Source organism: Stegostoma tigrinum, chromosome 26 (genome assembly GCF_030684315.1).
Source record: "Stegostoma tigrinum isolate sSteTig4 chromosome 26, sSteTig4.hap1, whole genome shotgun sequence".
Taxonomy (NCBI): domain Eukaryota; kingdom Metazoa; phylum Chordata; class Chondrichthyes; order Orectolobiformes; family Stegostomatidae; genus Stegostoma; species Stegostoma tigrinum.
Window position 1 is genome coordinate 20,666,866 of NC_081379.1, and position 17,615 is coordinate 20,684,480.

Sequence of the window (17,615 nt, forward strand, 5' to 3'; positions counted from 1 at the left end):
ATACAAGTCACTCAGCTTTCTGCAGTGCAGCATTACTTTCCCTATGACACATTTGTTATTTAAGATCCTATGACACACTCAGAACACCGTCTGTGCTCTTACAATTGGGCCTACTTTGTAATCTATTCATTTAAACTCTCAACGAAATAAGGTGGAGGAGAAATTGAAGTAATTTTCCTATCTTTCCCTTGTATGGATTAGTCAATAAACAGAATATTTATCACTAGGCTACTGTGGATTATTGATTGTCCCACAGGCAAAGCAATATCTTTTAATATTCTGTGTATTGATCCAAAATTCTCTGAGCCTTTCTACTTTCAATAACAGGTTTGAAGGAAACTTTGATTGGAAAGTACAAGTCTTCCTAAGGTTATCCAACTTGAAACGTATTCTCATGGGGAGAATGTTTGTAGTTTCTCATCAACAGCTTTCATTATAAAGGAAAGATTTCTTTGGGGATCCTCTGATCAATGAACAATAGAACCAGTTCCTCACGGCACTGTAAATGAAGATTGGGTGATACTCTGCTTTCCCACGTTCTCCTCTTTATTACTGAGAGGCCACTATTGTTACACTAGTCTTTCCTGGCCTATGATTTAATAGAGTTGTTATTATTTAGTATCCAATATTCAATGAATGGAATTGACTCAATGAAGATAAACTTTGAAACCAACCTGGGAGGGAAATAAGAGTCAGCTTCTGAATGATTAACAACCAGATCTTCAGGGAATTGAAGTCATCATCAGATTGGGAGTTGGTTAGAAGTCATGAGTTTTTTTTCTGTCTAACATCTCCTGATAACTAATCAATTAAGTGTATTGGAGTTGTCCAAAATGTGTGAATCTAGCTCAGGGTTTGGAGATTTCTGCACAGTGCCCCTGGAAGCAGAGGAATTTCTCTTCAGAAGTTGAAACTTCCAGGCCAGTTCCAATATAGGGATCTCTTCTGGGTCCTCATATTTATCTTGGGTTATTCGTCCATTCTCTGAGATTCAGAGACTGCATACTTGATCTAATGTTCCAAAACAATGCTCCAAAACAATTAAAGCATGTTGGTAAATTGAATCAAAATTTAATATTGGATCTTTACCATGCATAAGGCATATTGTTATTGGAGCCTTCCACTTGGTAACTCACAAGAAAATAGGGGCAGTTTCCCAAACTTGTTCACATTCTCCTTCTTCAGAAAACTAAAGTGTGGAAAGCCAGAAAAGCACAAAACTGAAAAAGGTATTGGCTACCTTCATGATGCAAGACAAAGAGTTACATGCTGAGCTGCTTAAATCTTAAAAGTCATTGCATGAGTATTGTGTGTCACTTTCTGAAATCTCCCCTATCCATCAATGGATTATTTCAACTCTAAATTGACTATTATAAACAGCCAACCAGCCGTGCAGTAAATGCTTTCTTGTTTGCTGAAATTTTAAGACACAGAATTGGAGGGATTCAAGGTTACGTTTTTTTGGACTGAATACGTGGACCAGTCATTGAGTCATAGAGACACACAGCGCAGAAGGCACCGACAATAACAACCAGTAAAGAAGCACTAATCCCGATTTCCCACACTTGTCCTATGTCCTTAAACGTTATGATATTTCACAAACAGATTTTGACACAAAACATCAACTTCACTTGAAATTAGATATCGTTGTTCCTGTGTATTATAAGAAAAGGACAACTGATGAGCCATAGTCAGTTTTAACTCATAAGTGAACATGCACAGTTCCATAAAATGGTTGATGCCACTTTATGTCACTCTGCTTAAGACCTTTCTGACAGCATTAAAAATTAATGTGTTGAGCTGGATTTGCCTATAAGCTCAGCAAAAACCGATTACTGCATTTTTGCATTTTACTGCATTTTAGAAATGCACAGGAGGCCCACGTGACTTTCCTGGAATTTTTGTTTCTTCGATTGCTTGGGTTCATGGTATAGCTTGTGAGACACAATGCCATGCATGGGTATTGTGCATGCAGAGACATGTCAGTTTTAAGACTTGCCTCCATTCCCTAACACAGCAGCCCTACTTCCTCGTGATTGAATACTCCTTAAACATTAGTCCTCACTGGCCCACTCTGCAACCCCCACCCCAACCCATGCCACTGCAAGTTCTGACAGATCTCCCATACCACCTCTTACCATTTCAGATTGTCATCCTTCATCTCCACCCCAGGCCTTCCATGCCCTTGCTGATTGTTCATTCCAGAATGTGCCAACCCTCACTTCTTATTCATTATTCACTTAAAACCTCTAATCTAATAAGATCTTGAATTCAAATCATTGATACTGGGAAAATAGCCACACCATTTTAAATATAATCACAATTTATTAAATGCCATTCAGATTTTTAAACAAACTAGAAACCTCTTTGGAGTCTTATTAGTGAGGAGTAGATGGAGACCAAGAGTAGTCATTAAGTTGGGTGGTTCCAGTTGAGCATTTGGTCTGGAGAATCTGGTTCCAAAAGTTAGCCAAAAGGGAGTTGAACCATTTCCATTTCTTTTGCTGATTTAGATTTGCCTCCGGCAATCAGCAAGAAAGAGAGGCTTCTTCCATCTACAAACATGGGGGTGCCGGGTGGATACTCTTCGGCTGGGATCTTCACAGCATACAACAGCCAATAGAATGAAAATACTAGACAAGTGCAATGAAACCTGAGTTGCAGTTCTTTTTTTGCCAGGAGCAAAGGACTAAACAATCCCCATCCACCAACACCACCCTGCACTTGGCTAAGGTCGTCCTCATCAGGTCAGAGGAGTGGCCACGAGTACCTGCATGGGCCTCAGTTACGCCTGTCTCTTTGTGGGGTATGTGGAACATTCCTTGTTCTAGTCCTATACTGACGCCTCCCACTACTCTTTCTCCAATATATTGAGGATGCTTCCCTCTCTCGGCTGGAATTGGAAAAGTTCATCGACTTTGCTTCCAATTTCTAACCTGCCCTCACTTTCACCTGGTCTATCTCTGGCTCCTTCTTTCCCTTCCTTGGCATCTCGGTTCCCATTTCTGGGGATAGACTGGCCACTGATATCCACTCTAAACCCACCAACTCCCACACCTACCTGGACTATATATCCTCACACCCTGCCTTCTGTAAAGACACCATTTCAGTCACCCAGTTCCTCTGTCTCCATCTCAAATGTTCCAATGAGGCCAAATTCGACTAGGGAGCCTCTGAAATGTCCACATTTTTCCTCAAATGAGGATTTCCCAGCACCATTGTTGACAGGACCCTCAGCCGGATCCAACCCATCTCTCGCAATTCTGCCCTAACCCCCGTCTCTCTTCCTTCCCACAACAGCGATTAGGTTCCCTTTGTCCTTACTGACCATCCCACCAGCATCCACACCCAGAAGATCATCAGCCACCATTTCTGCCACCTCCAACAAGAAGCTACCTCCAGACACATATCTTCCCCCCACAACTTGTCCAACTACTGCAGGAACTATACCCTCTGGGACACGCTGGTCAACTCTTCCTTCACCCCCAACAACCCCCACAGCCCCAGGGCACCTTTCCATGCAACCACTGGAGGTGGAACACCTGCCCATTTACCTCATCCCTCCCCAGTATCCAAGGGCCCAAACATACTTTCCAGGTGAAGCAGCTCTTCACCTTCACTTTCCAGAATCTAGTCTACTAATCACTATTCACAATGTGGTCTCCTCTACACTGGGGAAACAAAGCGAAGGCTGGGCAACTGCTTCATAGGACATTCACGTTCTGCTCGCAAAAAGGACCCTGAACTTCCAGTTGCCTGCCATTTTAACACACCACCCTGTTCCCTGGCCAACACTTGTGTCTGGCTTGCTGCAGTGAAGGCCGCGCAAGCTGGAAGAACAACACCTCATTTTCTGCTTGGGGACCCTGCAACCCTCTGGACTCAATATCGCGATCAATAATTTTAGGGACTGAACTCTCCCATGTCCCAGCCCTCTACCCCACATACCTGGCCTTGTTATCAGATAGCCTGCCATTACCCACTACCTATAGTTAGCAATTAACAGTCTCCTTTAAAAGCTATTTACCCTCTGAGCCAGATTGCTATGAACTCTTTTGTCTGTCCAACTTCTCTTCTCTCTCTTTGGGCTTAATCCCCATCTATCACTTACTCCTTACCTCCTCCCCTCAGTCTATCTTCTGCTTTTGAGCTGACATTTTCCTACCTACCATTAGTTCTGAGGAAGGGTCACCAGACACAAAACATTAACTCTGATTTCTTTTCACAGATGCTGACAGATCTACTGAGCTTTCCCAGCAACTTCTGTTTTTGTTCATGATTTACAGCATCCACAGATCTTTTAGTTTCTGTTTTGCAATTCATTTTATTTTTTCTCGTATATTCTTGGGAGAGAGTAACAATCAAATATGCTTTTCATCCAGAACTGTTTCCTTTTACCTCACATCATGTTCACAGTCTGGGGTATGCCCCCACAGTGGTCAAAGACTCCCTCGACCATGACTCCCGCATTTCCCGCAACTCATCCCTCACACCCCCTCCCCGCAATAATGACCAGAAAAGAATCCCCCTCGTCCTCACGTACCACCCCATCAACCTTCGGATCCAATGCAGCATCCTCCGACACTTCCAACATCTGCAATCCTACCTCACCACCAAAGACATTTTTCCCTCCCCACCCTTGTCTGCTTTCCGGAGGGACCATTCTATCCTTGACTCCCTTATCCGCTCCACACTCCCCGCCAACCCCACCACACCCGGAACCTTTTCCTGTGACCGCAGGAAGTGCTACACTTGCCCCCACACATCCTCCCTCACCCCCATCCCAGGCCCTAAGAAGACTTTCCATATCAAGCAGAGGTTCACCTGCACATCTGCTAATATGGTATATTGCATCCTCTGTACCCGGTGTGGCCTCCTCTACATCGGGGAAACCAAGCAGATGCTTAGGGACTGCTTTGCAGAACACCTATGCTCACCTCGCAATAAACAACTACATCTCCCAGGCGCGAACCATTTCAACTCCCACTCCCATTCCTCAGACGACATGTCCATCCTGGACCTCCTGCAGTGTCACGACAATGCCACCCGAAGGTTTCAGGATCAGCCACTCATATTCCACTTGGGAACCCTGCAGCCTAATGATATCAATGTGGATTTCACAAGCTTCAAAATCTCCCCTCCCCCCACTGCATCCCAAAACCAGCCCAGCTCGTTCCCCGCCTCCCTAACCTGTTCTTCCTCTCACCTATCCCCTCCTCCCACCTCAAGCCGCACCCCCATTTCCTACCTACTAACCTCATCCCGCCCCCTTAACCTGTCCGTCCTTCCTGGACTGAGCTATCTCCTCCCTACCTCCCACCTACACTCACCTTTATTGGCTCCATCCCCATCCCCTTTAACTTGTCTGTCTCTTCTCCACCTATCTTCTCCTCTATCCATCTTCGACCTGCCTCCCACTCTCTCCCTATTTATTTGAGAACCCTCTTCCCCTCCCCCATTTCTGATGAAGGGTCTCGGCCCAAAACATCAGCTTTCCTGCTCCTAAAATGCTGCTTGGCCTGCTGTGTTCATGCAGCTCCACACCTTGTTATCTCTATAACTCACAGGAGATGGTTTCTGCTGATGTGGAATGACTCGATGTCTGACGCACAGGAGATTACAGTTCAGTTTGGGCATTACAATTTCTTTATCTAAAGTTATTTCGCACCATCCAGTCGTGACATTCCATCATTTCTCTCAGGACTGAATACAATTCCCACAGGATTTCTCCGGACAGTTACTGAAGTATATTTTCAGAATTTACATCCCCAACCTTTTGTCGTTTGACAAAGAGCCAGTCTTTTTTTAAAATACGCAAGTAATTTGAGACGTTGACCCAATTTCATGATACCAATTACTGCTGAGTTCTGTACGAAAAGGTTTCAGTTTCAATTCCATTGTAATGAAGCCCGAAGCCCAATTTCTGTGGGAACTCTGGTCACATCAATAAGGAGAAGGAAATTTTGGAGCCTCTGGGCAGAATTTGTTCTATTGCAGTTAAAGTGTTTTGGCTATGAGTTTCATGAAGTCCAATCGTCCATGGCTCGGAGCAACCTATGCTCTTCCACTGGGATGTTGGACACCTTTGTTGAGGAATTTTGTGTCCAGAGAGGCTGAACTGTTCAGCTGCCTAACCCTTCTGATGCTGCAACCCAGTAAGTGGGTCCCACACTGCAGCCATCAGGTACCCACTCTGACTTACACATCAGGAGTCGCCTAGTTTCTCGAGGCAGGAGAGAAGAATTGGAAGTGGCACAGATATAAAGCAAGTTTAGGATTTAATGTAGTGTAAATTGCAAAAGTAAGTAGGCACCACCCAATAGTGAGATTCTGAAGAAGTCACCATTTCATTCTTGAGGGGAAGTTTGGGAAATTTTCTCCGAGTGTCGAGAATCTGATTGTTTTCATTCTCCATTGTAATTTTCCCACTTTTATCACCATTTGTCATGCCACATCAGAGGGGAGTGTGGGAAATGCCACCCCCATCCTTATTAAAACTTTGTGGTTGAATACCTAAACTTTACTTTAACCTGTACACGGAGAAAGGAAAATTGAGGATGATAGGAAGCTTTATTTAAAAAGGGAAAATACACAGAATGGTTGAAAAAGAAAATTATTTGTATGCTTTTGAAACTGTGGAAAATTTGCTGCCTCCACAGACCACCAGAGATCAGTTATGGTGTATAAGTCAAATATTGCAACCCATCTGTTGTTGTGTTGGTCCATTTAGTCATGAGCTGATGCATGAACTGAGATAGTCTGTTCTTCAGCTCCTGTATGGGAATTAAGGTCAGAATAAATGCTGTGCAAACATTCAAAACCCAGATAATTATGTAAGCTGTAGGCACTTTGTTGATCTACATATGTTGTACTGTAAAATCATTATTCATTAAAAGCAAGCTTCACAGACATATAAATAAATAATAACCATCATAGCATTAACTGTCCTATTTTTAGAAGGTCTCTTATTCAGAACAATCCACAGGATATGCTATAATCCAACAATGAATTAAAACTAATAACTACATTAAGGTTTAAAAACATTGTAAGCTCAAGCAGATGTTCACCTTCCAATAAAAACCAACCCCCAGCCTTCTGTGTTTGTTCAATTCATTGTCAAACATTGATTGAAAAGAAATAAAAAAAGAGTAAGTGCTGGTGTAATTCAGCACGTCTGGTAGCACCTATGGAGAGACAAACAGAATTTATGCTTCAAATCTGCCACTTCTCCAGAAATGAAGGAGATTTATATCAGACTGAGAAGAGTAACTCTTCCTCTCAGAGATGCTACTAGACCTGTTGAGGTTCACCAGCACTTATTGTTTTTATTTCGGATTTCCAGCATCTGCAGTAATTTGCTTTCATTTTTAAATAAGAGATTGATGGCAACCTTTAGGAATGACAGAGCAAGGGAATAATTATCTTGGGAAAATTGATGGTAAAAGGCTCAGTGGTCTCAACTTGGCATTAGTAGACTTAACACCCCATGAACATTCACATTCTGCCCATTGCACTTTAGCAAAAATGTAGCTGTGGTAAGATAAAAGGCGGTGCTGTCCCATGAGAGAGAGAAAGGGAGACAACTGGGAGACAGTAGGAACTGCCGATGCTTGAGTCTAAGATAATAAAGTGTGGAGCTGGATGAACACAGCAGGCTAGGCAGCATCAGAGGAGCAGGAAGGCTGACATTTCGGGCCTGGACCCTTCTTCAGAAAAGAGAGGCAACTGGTACTGGCTTAACCTAAGATTTGTCATACCTCAGGCAAGGGGAGAGATTGAGAAGGAAGATCCTTTATGGTAATGACAGAGACAAATGACCTGCCTATTTCTGGTGCTTTGCTTCCCTTTAACATGCAATCAGTGACCCGTGGAACCTGGAATTTCATTTTATTTTCCGAATTGGTAGGAGTGAGCTTTGAGAGTTCCTGGAGCAGTTTAGCTGGCAATAACACAGAAGAGACTTCTGAACCTCCAGGTGGTCTGACCAAAGGCCTTTGGTGATAGTTGTGTCAGAATCAGCCATGATGGCTGGTGAGGGCTCTCTAGATGTTGAGAGCATCTCATTCCATTTTTTATGATTTTAACAAGTATTGTGATGAGTTTTACACTAGGCAGCTGTGAGTTGCCAATTAAGAGGGATTATTGCTTGTTAAATGTCTTGTTAATGACCCAACAAACCTCATTAATATTCTGCTTCCTATCTTTCCAAATGTGCCAAACAATCTAGATTTTGAGGATGTATAGTATGATCCCAGCTGATGTTATCATTGGACACATCAAAACCCAGTCAGATCCTTGCTGAGTAGATCATAATTTTATTTGTTTTGCTTTTAACATTATGTTCTCTCTGAAATGTAAGATGCAATACTGCAGATTTTGCTCAGGCAAAAATATGGAAGTTTATTACAAAAGGAAGAAAGGTAAAATAGAAAATGCGAATTATCTACTTGTAATACAAATTCAAATATTTTAAACGCAGAGCAAAAGTACAATTCTATTAAACACAAAACATTCCTTTATAAATTGGAAAGAGACAAATAATTTTGTATAACATGTACAATACCACTCCTGGCACAGTTCACTGAAACATCACTCACATAACACTCACACCAGTGCACCTATATCAAACAACTCTCTACATTTAAGTCACTTGGCATTTCAATTGCTAATTGGATCTGTGATAGCTTCTTCCTGGAGCTATGTTATGTCTGAGCTTCACTGCTCTTAGCTAAATCAGCTGCTTCCGGGTTTTTATCCCAACACTATACATCTGGGGCTAATGCTAACTTTTCACTCTAAAGTAATTTGATTAAATAAAATCTATAATTCCTTTCTCAAGAGCACCGTTGTATACAGCTATCCTGTTCCAAGATCTTCCCAGGGCTAACACACTACTCCAAGTTAAAATTGAAACTTGGAGTTATGGTCATTGCCCTTGAGCTTAAAAACAAACAGATTACAGAACTTTCTGACAAACATTTGAGGTCTACCATCCAACTTGCTGATTCTCAAACAATTCAAAACAAACAATTCAAAATAAACATTAGTCCATTACTCCACCATTGACTCAACAACCAGGCTTCAAAAATTATTTTTAAAAGAAATTGCCATGGCTACAAAAATACTTACAAGTTAACTACTAACTTCAGACGCAGCTACTAACTCAAAGACCAGACCCAAACTCACCCCAAATATCATTATAAATTAAATATATAAATCCCATAGTTTACATCAGAGTGGGTACCTGGCAAATTCAGTTCACCACTTGCTCCAAAGGACCTCTGTGTTATACAGGATCCAACAGCGTTTCAGGGCAGGATCCATCATGAGTAACAGCTGCACGCACCCCTTGTCTGCAGAGATTGGCATCAAACATTTACTAAATTCTCATTACCATCATGGCACCCCTAGATCACTTGTTAGCCACATGGACTTGCATTGCAGAGTGCCGTGGCAGCTAGAATTGAAAGGCTGAAGCATGGACACTTTGGGTGCATCATCATGGATGCAACTCAAGGATTGGACCAGGTTTCATCTCGAGTTGCTGCTTGATTGCTTAGTGCTTACTGACTTGGTGCCCACCTGCATGCTTGCAGCATATCTTCTTTTCCTTGCCTGCCATGCTGTGTCATGCCAGTAAGTATGCTGGTACTGCAATCTGAGACAAAGCCTCTGAGTACTGCCAGGCTGAGCTGCTCTTTGCACAGATATGTTGACAGGCTGTTTTTCATGTTTGTTAGTAAGGATCTGTCTAGGAAATGTGGGGAACATCTTGATATATGAAACACTGAGACATCAATCTATCACCTACAGGATGTGGGCAGTATGCAGAAAGCTTTGATAGGCTACAGGATGGAGGGTTAGTGGCAGAGAACACCACCTTCCATATCTTCCAAGGAGGATGCTGTCCTGGTCCATGATGGAGCTCAATGGCATCAAACACTACACACCACACAGGAACTCATTTATACACACAATTCCAGTAGATGTGAGCTCAGTGGAGCAGACAATCTTGGACTGTAACATTGTCTTTGGTCATAATGCTAGTATTTAGTTTGTACTGTGGGGATGAACTACGGCCTCTTCTGCTTCTGATGGTGTTCCTTTTTGCTGGCAGTCATTAAAATCTCATGTTTGGATTTGTTCATTGCTTGCCTATACGTGATGTTCCCCGATTGGAAAATATTGAGATGCGGGCCTACAATGGGCACTAGGGACAGGGTAGTGGTGACCTAGAGAGGTTCTTTAAACAGTATGTACATAGAGACAGGTAACCTGTGAAGTTTGGTGATTAAACAGCAACAAGGGTGAGAGAATAGGGTTATATATACCAAGGAGCATCAATCATGCCAGCTATGTTCCATGGGCAATGTGACTTGGTGGCTGCTGTACCATGACATCTCCAGTGAGGGACAATGCTGGATTGCTATTGTTTGCCCATGTGCACAGTGGCCTTTCAAAGCTGGCAGAAGCACAACGGCCCAGTGGATATCTACTGAATGGCAAGTTGTTCTGGGAATGGCACATGAGATGTGGCTGGGAGTGGACATAGGGGAGGTCACGAGAGTATTTGAGACAAGCAGTTGAGGAAGGCTGGGATCTCACATGTGAGTTGCAGTATTTTCCAATGTTGTTTGTTGGTTTATTCGGATCCCCAGAAACGGAATCTCTACCAAAAAAGGATTAAAGATGGTGTAATCGGATGCATGCTGCTAAATTTTTTAATGTGTCTTTAACTGAGGGGGAGGAGGCTCACAGTGCACACATCACAGGAAAGACATCAGTGCAGCAATTGCCATCGCAATGGTACTAAAGTACAGTAATAATTCTTTCGTGGATTTCTACACAGAAGTACATAAATAGAGCAGCACAGAAGCAGACCAGTCCTCAGTTAGTCCGTACTGACCCAAACCTTCCACTCCAGCCTCCTCAAATCCTTCCTCATCTAAATCTATCTGCAAGAATTTCAATTTCTTTCTCCATCTAATCTTTCTTGAGAGCATCTAAACTGTTCACTTCAATCCCACTTCATGATAGTGAGTTGCACATTCTTACCACTCTCTGGGGAAAGATGTTCAGTCCACATTCCCAAAAGGATTTATTGGTGACTGCCTCATGTAGCTGGCCTCCAGTGTTACTTTTCAGCTGAAATGTAAATACACTAAATCAGCTAGAGTTTCTTTACATTGGGTCAAAGACCCTTTCATCAATCCAGCCACTTGCTCTGCAGCAAATTAGTGGCTCCTGCACCATTTTCTGATTAGAGGAGGGCCTCTGTCTCCAACTAGGGAGTAAGGACTACCTCTGAGAGTCATCATAAAATCAAATAATCAGCACCCCTGATTCCAGCACTGTCACTAGGAGTCATGGCCACTGCTAGTACTACAGGCAGTCCCTAATAAAGGTCAGCATAAAACCTATGCGCTAAGATAATAGGGACTATTACTGCTTGGGTCAGGCTGGTATGACCCAGTGGGTGTGGCGGGGGAGCCAAGGACATCAGGTTGTGGAGTGGGAGTGTGGGGACGTAGGGGTGATGTTGGAGGATTGAAGACCTCGAGAGTGAGGTCACTAATGGGTACAAGAAGCTTTTGAAGGATAATTCTCCAAAACTCTCAATTTGTCAGTCTCGAGCCCAAACAGAGAAAGCTTCACTCTTGGTATAGCCTCTGCCACCAGGGAAAACTTACTTGGCCACTTAAGGGTGTCAAATAGCCCATGGGAATGTACAATCCAGCCTTTTATGTCTACTCCATCCAAACATCATTTTAGATGACTCTAACAAGTTACCCCTCAGCTTGTTCAGGTGTCCCTATTGGGTATTACGCATCATTCCCCGATTAGTAAAGGAAATACAATTTCCTATATAATGTGTTTTATTATCCACCACCACTTTCTTTGCACCCCGGAGACAGACTGTATTCAATCCAACATCTATTTGCAGCCAAGCATCCTGAACATTTCAGAGATGATGGGGTTAGGATTAGGTATTGGAGGCATTTTAAGGTTTAAAAATGGACACTATTTTCCACTTCAGCACCAGAAAGCTGTCAATATCAGGTCCACATAGGTCAGGAATTCACTTTGAATATGCAGTGGAGGCCTTTGGAAATCTCAAATGTGGGCCAGTTCAGCTTTAGAAGATAATGTGCTTGTCACAGCAAGATTCCAGCTCTTAGATTTAGATCTGAGAAATTTTCCCTTTGTCCCTCTCTTTCTCTTTGTCTCACTCTCTTTCTTGTTCCTTGTCTATCAGATTTCCTGGCATTTTTTGTCATTCTGCTTTTTTTTTCTGTGTGTCCAACTTTGTTCCTCTTCCATTGTCTCATTTTGATAGCATCTTTGTGTGTCATTGTCTCTTGGTCTAAACATGAAGCATAGCTAAATCACCTTTCCATTCTGTCACTCTATTTGCCTGACTGCCTCATGTCTTTCTTCTTATTTTTAGCTTTCCTTGTCAATCTGTGTTAAAGACCCAGGAGGGCTCTTCTTTTCCTGTGACACAAAGAGCAGAATGCCTGTGTGCCTGGTTGAGAAACTTTACTTAACCATCTTCTCAATGCTGAGAGAGAGAGTGAGAGAGAGAGAGATCAGCTTGGAGTCCAAAATATCTCTGAGCAAATGGACTAGAAGTTTCAGGACCTACGCCTGCAAATTATATTGTGCAATATTATTATTTGGTGCTGAAATGGTTCTGTTTCAAAGTCCCTTGCCCGCTATTTTAACAGAGATGTTAAAACCTCTCAGAAGAAATCATCTGTACCTCTCTCAAAATAGTGAAGAAAGAAATTTAATAGAAATGCATTAAGTATTCCTGCAATAATATTGTACATAGTAATTTCATGTTTAGATCGAAAGTTCTCCCTTGATGCTCACAGATATTTCTTGAATGCTTTGAATATCTCTTGATTGACAGTTTAAGGTGTTCCCAGGATCTGACTGTACAGTACACATGGGAAACATCAATAACACTGATTTTAAGATTTATAACACATCAAGATGCTCCAAAACTGCTTTGCTCCTAAACTCAAAAAGATCCAGTTGGTTTCCCTGGCAGCAAGCCGTACTGATTGGATGAAAGTGACTTGTGTGACTGATTGGGAGGAGATACAAGAGCACTCAGTTCTGCACTGTCTCCAGTATCATTGAGTCATTTCCTGGCATATTCTGTGCTTACTCATTACTGAGATTTCAAACCAGGATTGGAATTTGTTTGTGCTCCAGTTCTTTTCAAGATTCTGGAAAGGTTTGCACAACAACTCAAATGAGAAGTGAATTTGTCTGTGAACCTTCGTTCTCTTAAAAACAAGATGGAAGATTTGTGTGCAGCTCAGCCATCTCCTTCAGATTCACAAACACGTCTGTTCTGACCAGGCCATTCTTTCAGTTTGCTGCTGTTCCAATTACTTTATCCTTTTCCTTTTTGTCCATTCTCCATCTCACTCAATCAACGCTATCTGCTACTTTCAGAGTTTCAGGCTTCCCAACTCACATTGTCTGCTCTCAACCATGTGTGTAGAATCCTATCTACACCTCCAGTCCCAAACAGAATCACATCAGATCCTTGACCTATGCTTTGAGCATCGAAAACACACATCTCCTTCCAGTGCCATCCTATTAAGTTTTTAATTCAGGTTTTTCCTTATCCTAGAATCATACAGTGTAGAAGCATTTTGGCCCAATGGGGCCACACCAACTGTCCAAAGAAACAGCCCACCCAGACCCAAACCCTCACCCTCACCCTCTCCATGGCTAACCCACCTAGCCTGCACATCCCTGGACACGATGCATACTTCGGCATGGCCAACCTATCTAGTCAGCATACCTTTGGACTATGGTAGGAAACCAAAACTCCCATGCAGGCACAGGAAGAATATGCAAACTCCACATAGACACCCAAGGGTGGAATCAAACCCAGGCCACTGGCACTGTGAGACAGCAATGCTAACCACTGAACCACCGTGCTGCCCACACCTTGAAAGCTACTCTTAGCTCCTTTCATTTTCCTCAGATAAAAGTTGCCGGTACAATAACCTGCATGGGTTATAGACAATAGACAATAGAAAATAGGTGCAGGAGTAGGCCATTCAGCCCTTCGAGTCAGCACCACCATTCATTATGATCATGGCTGATCATCCACAATCAGTATCCTGTTCCTGCCTTATCCCCATAACCCTTGATTCCATTATGGTTAGATGGTCAGCGTGTGGTTAGGGGTTTTTTTTAGGGGAATGTGTAGAGCGTTTCCCATAATTCTACCTGATTCTCTTTTCTATCCATTTCTTCTAATTCCATGACGACCATGGCATGAATCTTTTGATCTGGATTGGAACACCTATTACTGACTCTGATCAAACAAAGTTTCCTTCTTATTTTCCCTGGATTATTCTCATCAAATCTTGGCTACAGGATTCAGCCTAACAGGCTCAGTATTGCAAATCATGCAGGCAGAATCAAAGTAGGTTGACACAAACCGTGTCCTCTTTTTACTCCATTAATTGCTGTGATCCAGTAAGAAATCACAATTTAAAGGTGCCAAACTCACTCTGACAGGGAAGGTGATTGGTGGGAGTATGCAACAGGAAGGTGGTGGGGAAAAGGGTACATGACTGGTCAGCAGGGTTGAGGAGCACGAGTGTAGGGATGGGCTGTTGAGTGTCAGAGGAGGGTGTTGATGTCAGGTTACATGACTGGAGTCAGGGTGGTGGGGGTCTATGTAAGCAAATAGAGGGTCAATTTATGCAAATGGAATGTCAATTTCACAGTAAGCCATGAGTTAAGGTAGATTTTAAGTCTGTTAACATTTCCTGGTTGACTAGCTAAGTCAGAAACCATCAGTGTTGGTTATTGGAGTCTATGCTTTTGTGAATAGAAGGTTTCTGCCACCAATCCTCTTTCCTTTGACTATATCTAAACTTCTAACTGACTTACAGTGGTTCAAGATCAACCACTCATGAATCTTAGCAAGAGGTTTTCCGCTGATCAAGGTGATAACTAGACAATTAGACATTGTCATGAAGGCAGTTGAGGAAACCTGTACCCTTAGATCCACACTCTGTATGGTTTACCTTAACCCCACCCTAGTCTGTATGATATTATCAGATTGGGAGGAACTTAATGCAGTCTCCATGTTAACCCCTTCAGAATGACTACTTTATACAACAAGTTCCAGACGCCAGGTAATAGCCCATTAGAAGTTTGAACGTTACAAGCAATTATCATGTAGGCAATGCTTGGGTCACCTGAGAGATTGCAGTGAGCATCTTTCAGAGTATATTCAGTCTCTGACTATCTGGACCTAGGTTTCCTCCCAACAATAGCCCTGTCCTTCTCTTCAGTTCTGGGACATTTTCTCCCCTTCTGGTAATGGGCTTTTCATAGACACTAATGAACATAAAACTGACTCTCATTAATCAGATTCAGGCCCAGAGCAGGCTCCATTTAACCTTTTAAATTTCTCCATCCTGTTTCTACCCCTCCTGCTGAGTTCACATCCTGCTCCAGCTCTTCTGAAAATGATATTTGTGCTCAGTTGAGGCTTTCTGACATCCATGGAAATGTGTCTCTGTTGCAACTATCAAATTTTATTTTTCCCATTTTCCATAATTCCTATCACAATAAAGTTGCCTTGTCCTCACTTTCCATCGGCATTTGATGATTCTTCCCCAGGGACATGGATATTCCAGTTTGAAATATTTTCACATTTACTCAGTTGCATTTGGCTCTCTAAATTCAGTTGACCAAACGCATTTTAAGGGGCCACTTAGCAAGACATCTTGAATCTGTTAATGTAATTCTGGCCCTTCAAAGCTCATTATTTAAATTTTATTCAAGCAACTTTTAGAAAATACAAACTGAAAGAACTGTGAATGCTGTAAATTAGGAACAAAAACAGAAGTTGCTGGAAACATCTGTGAAAAAAGAAGTGTTCTGAGGAAGGGTCACTGGATCCGAAATGTTAAATCTGATATTTTCTTCACAGATACTGCCAGACCTGCTGAGCTATTCCAGCAATTTCTGTTTTTGTTCTATAAAATACATTCTGAAAATCCTCCCACTCTGTTTCACCCACCATTGATACACTTTTTTTTTCCAGGTGATCACTAAACAATCTAATTCAGAAATGGACATACGTACACATGGCTCTGAAATAACTTTACAGAGGCCAATATCCCATGACTAAGTCACACTTTATTTACACATGCAGTGTCCTTGACACTGATCCAGCTCCCAAAATGAACAGGATGCCTGACACTCCTGTTCTTTCCTTTATTTATTAAGGTGACATTGGTGTCACTGGCTGGGCCGAATTTATTACCCAGAGGGCATTTAAGAGTGAACTACATTGCTATTGGCCTGGAGTCACATATAGGTCAGACCAGGAAAGGATGGCAGTTTCCTTCCTTATAGGGGGCTAATGAACTAAACAACTTTTTCCCCCCAGCAGTCAACAATGGAATCATGGTCATCATTAAATTCTTAATTCCAATTTTTAAATTCCACCATCTGCTGTTGCAGGATTTGAACCCAGTCCCCAGAACATTATCTGGGTCTCTGGATTAACAGTGCAGCAAGACACTAGGCCATCACTTCCCAACATTTCTGTTCTTACCTGCCAGCCAAAGCTCCCTGCTTGGACCAAATTAACATCGTCAATGAGGGAACACATTCTAGGAGGTCCACCTGATTGATCTAGTTCCAATGACTACAGGGCCCTGATCCCTGTCATTAAAACTGGCAATGGGTACTTCCCTGCTGAAGAAAACAATATACAGACAATAAAGTCACAACATTGTTGGGGAATATAATTAAATTAATTGCAGGACTTAATTTTCTTTAAATTAAGTTGGCTTCTTCTGCATTACTTGTGTTAGCATCACACATTAATGCCTGTATTCTGCCCTATAAAATACACTCCTGTACTTTTGTTTGCCTGTACTTTGTTAACATCTAGATGGTAGCACAAAATACACTAGGGATGACCTGCTGAGATTGTATTCCTGATAATGGAAGATTTTAAGTGGAAATAATTTAATGATGAGTCTTGAAGTTCAAGTGATTGGGACAAGCTGCTGAAGGAAATAATCACTGTCCATGTGGCAATGTCCTCAAGAAGATTGTTGATACGCAGTCTTGGAAAGAAATGATGTTTGTAGTTTTAATGGATAATCTTGTGGTTTGCTATTGCCAGAGGGTACAAAGTATGAGATTATGTCCGCTCCCTCCAGTCCATTTTACAGAAGTGATCATTTTATTTCCCTCCCTTCTGTACTGTAGTGATTCCCATTCCAATTTTTTGATCAAGGGTATGACATTGGTGTATATTGTATACTGATAAATGTAGTCATATAGCATGTCTTCGAATTACTTCAGTCTTACTTATTTCTCTCACCGTAAGGATATTACACACAAATTGCATATTCTAAGGCTGGACAAACAAATGTTTGATAAAGTAATAGCTGAGATTTTTATTGCAATCCCAAAGATTCCTCCTCAGAAACCCAAGAATCCTGTCTGCTTCAATTATTACCCACTGGTTGTGAAAACCTTATTGAAGATTGTTTTAAATATGTTCTCACAGGTATGGTTGATAAGTTATCCATTGGAGAATTTGA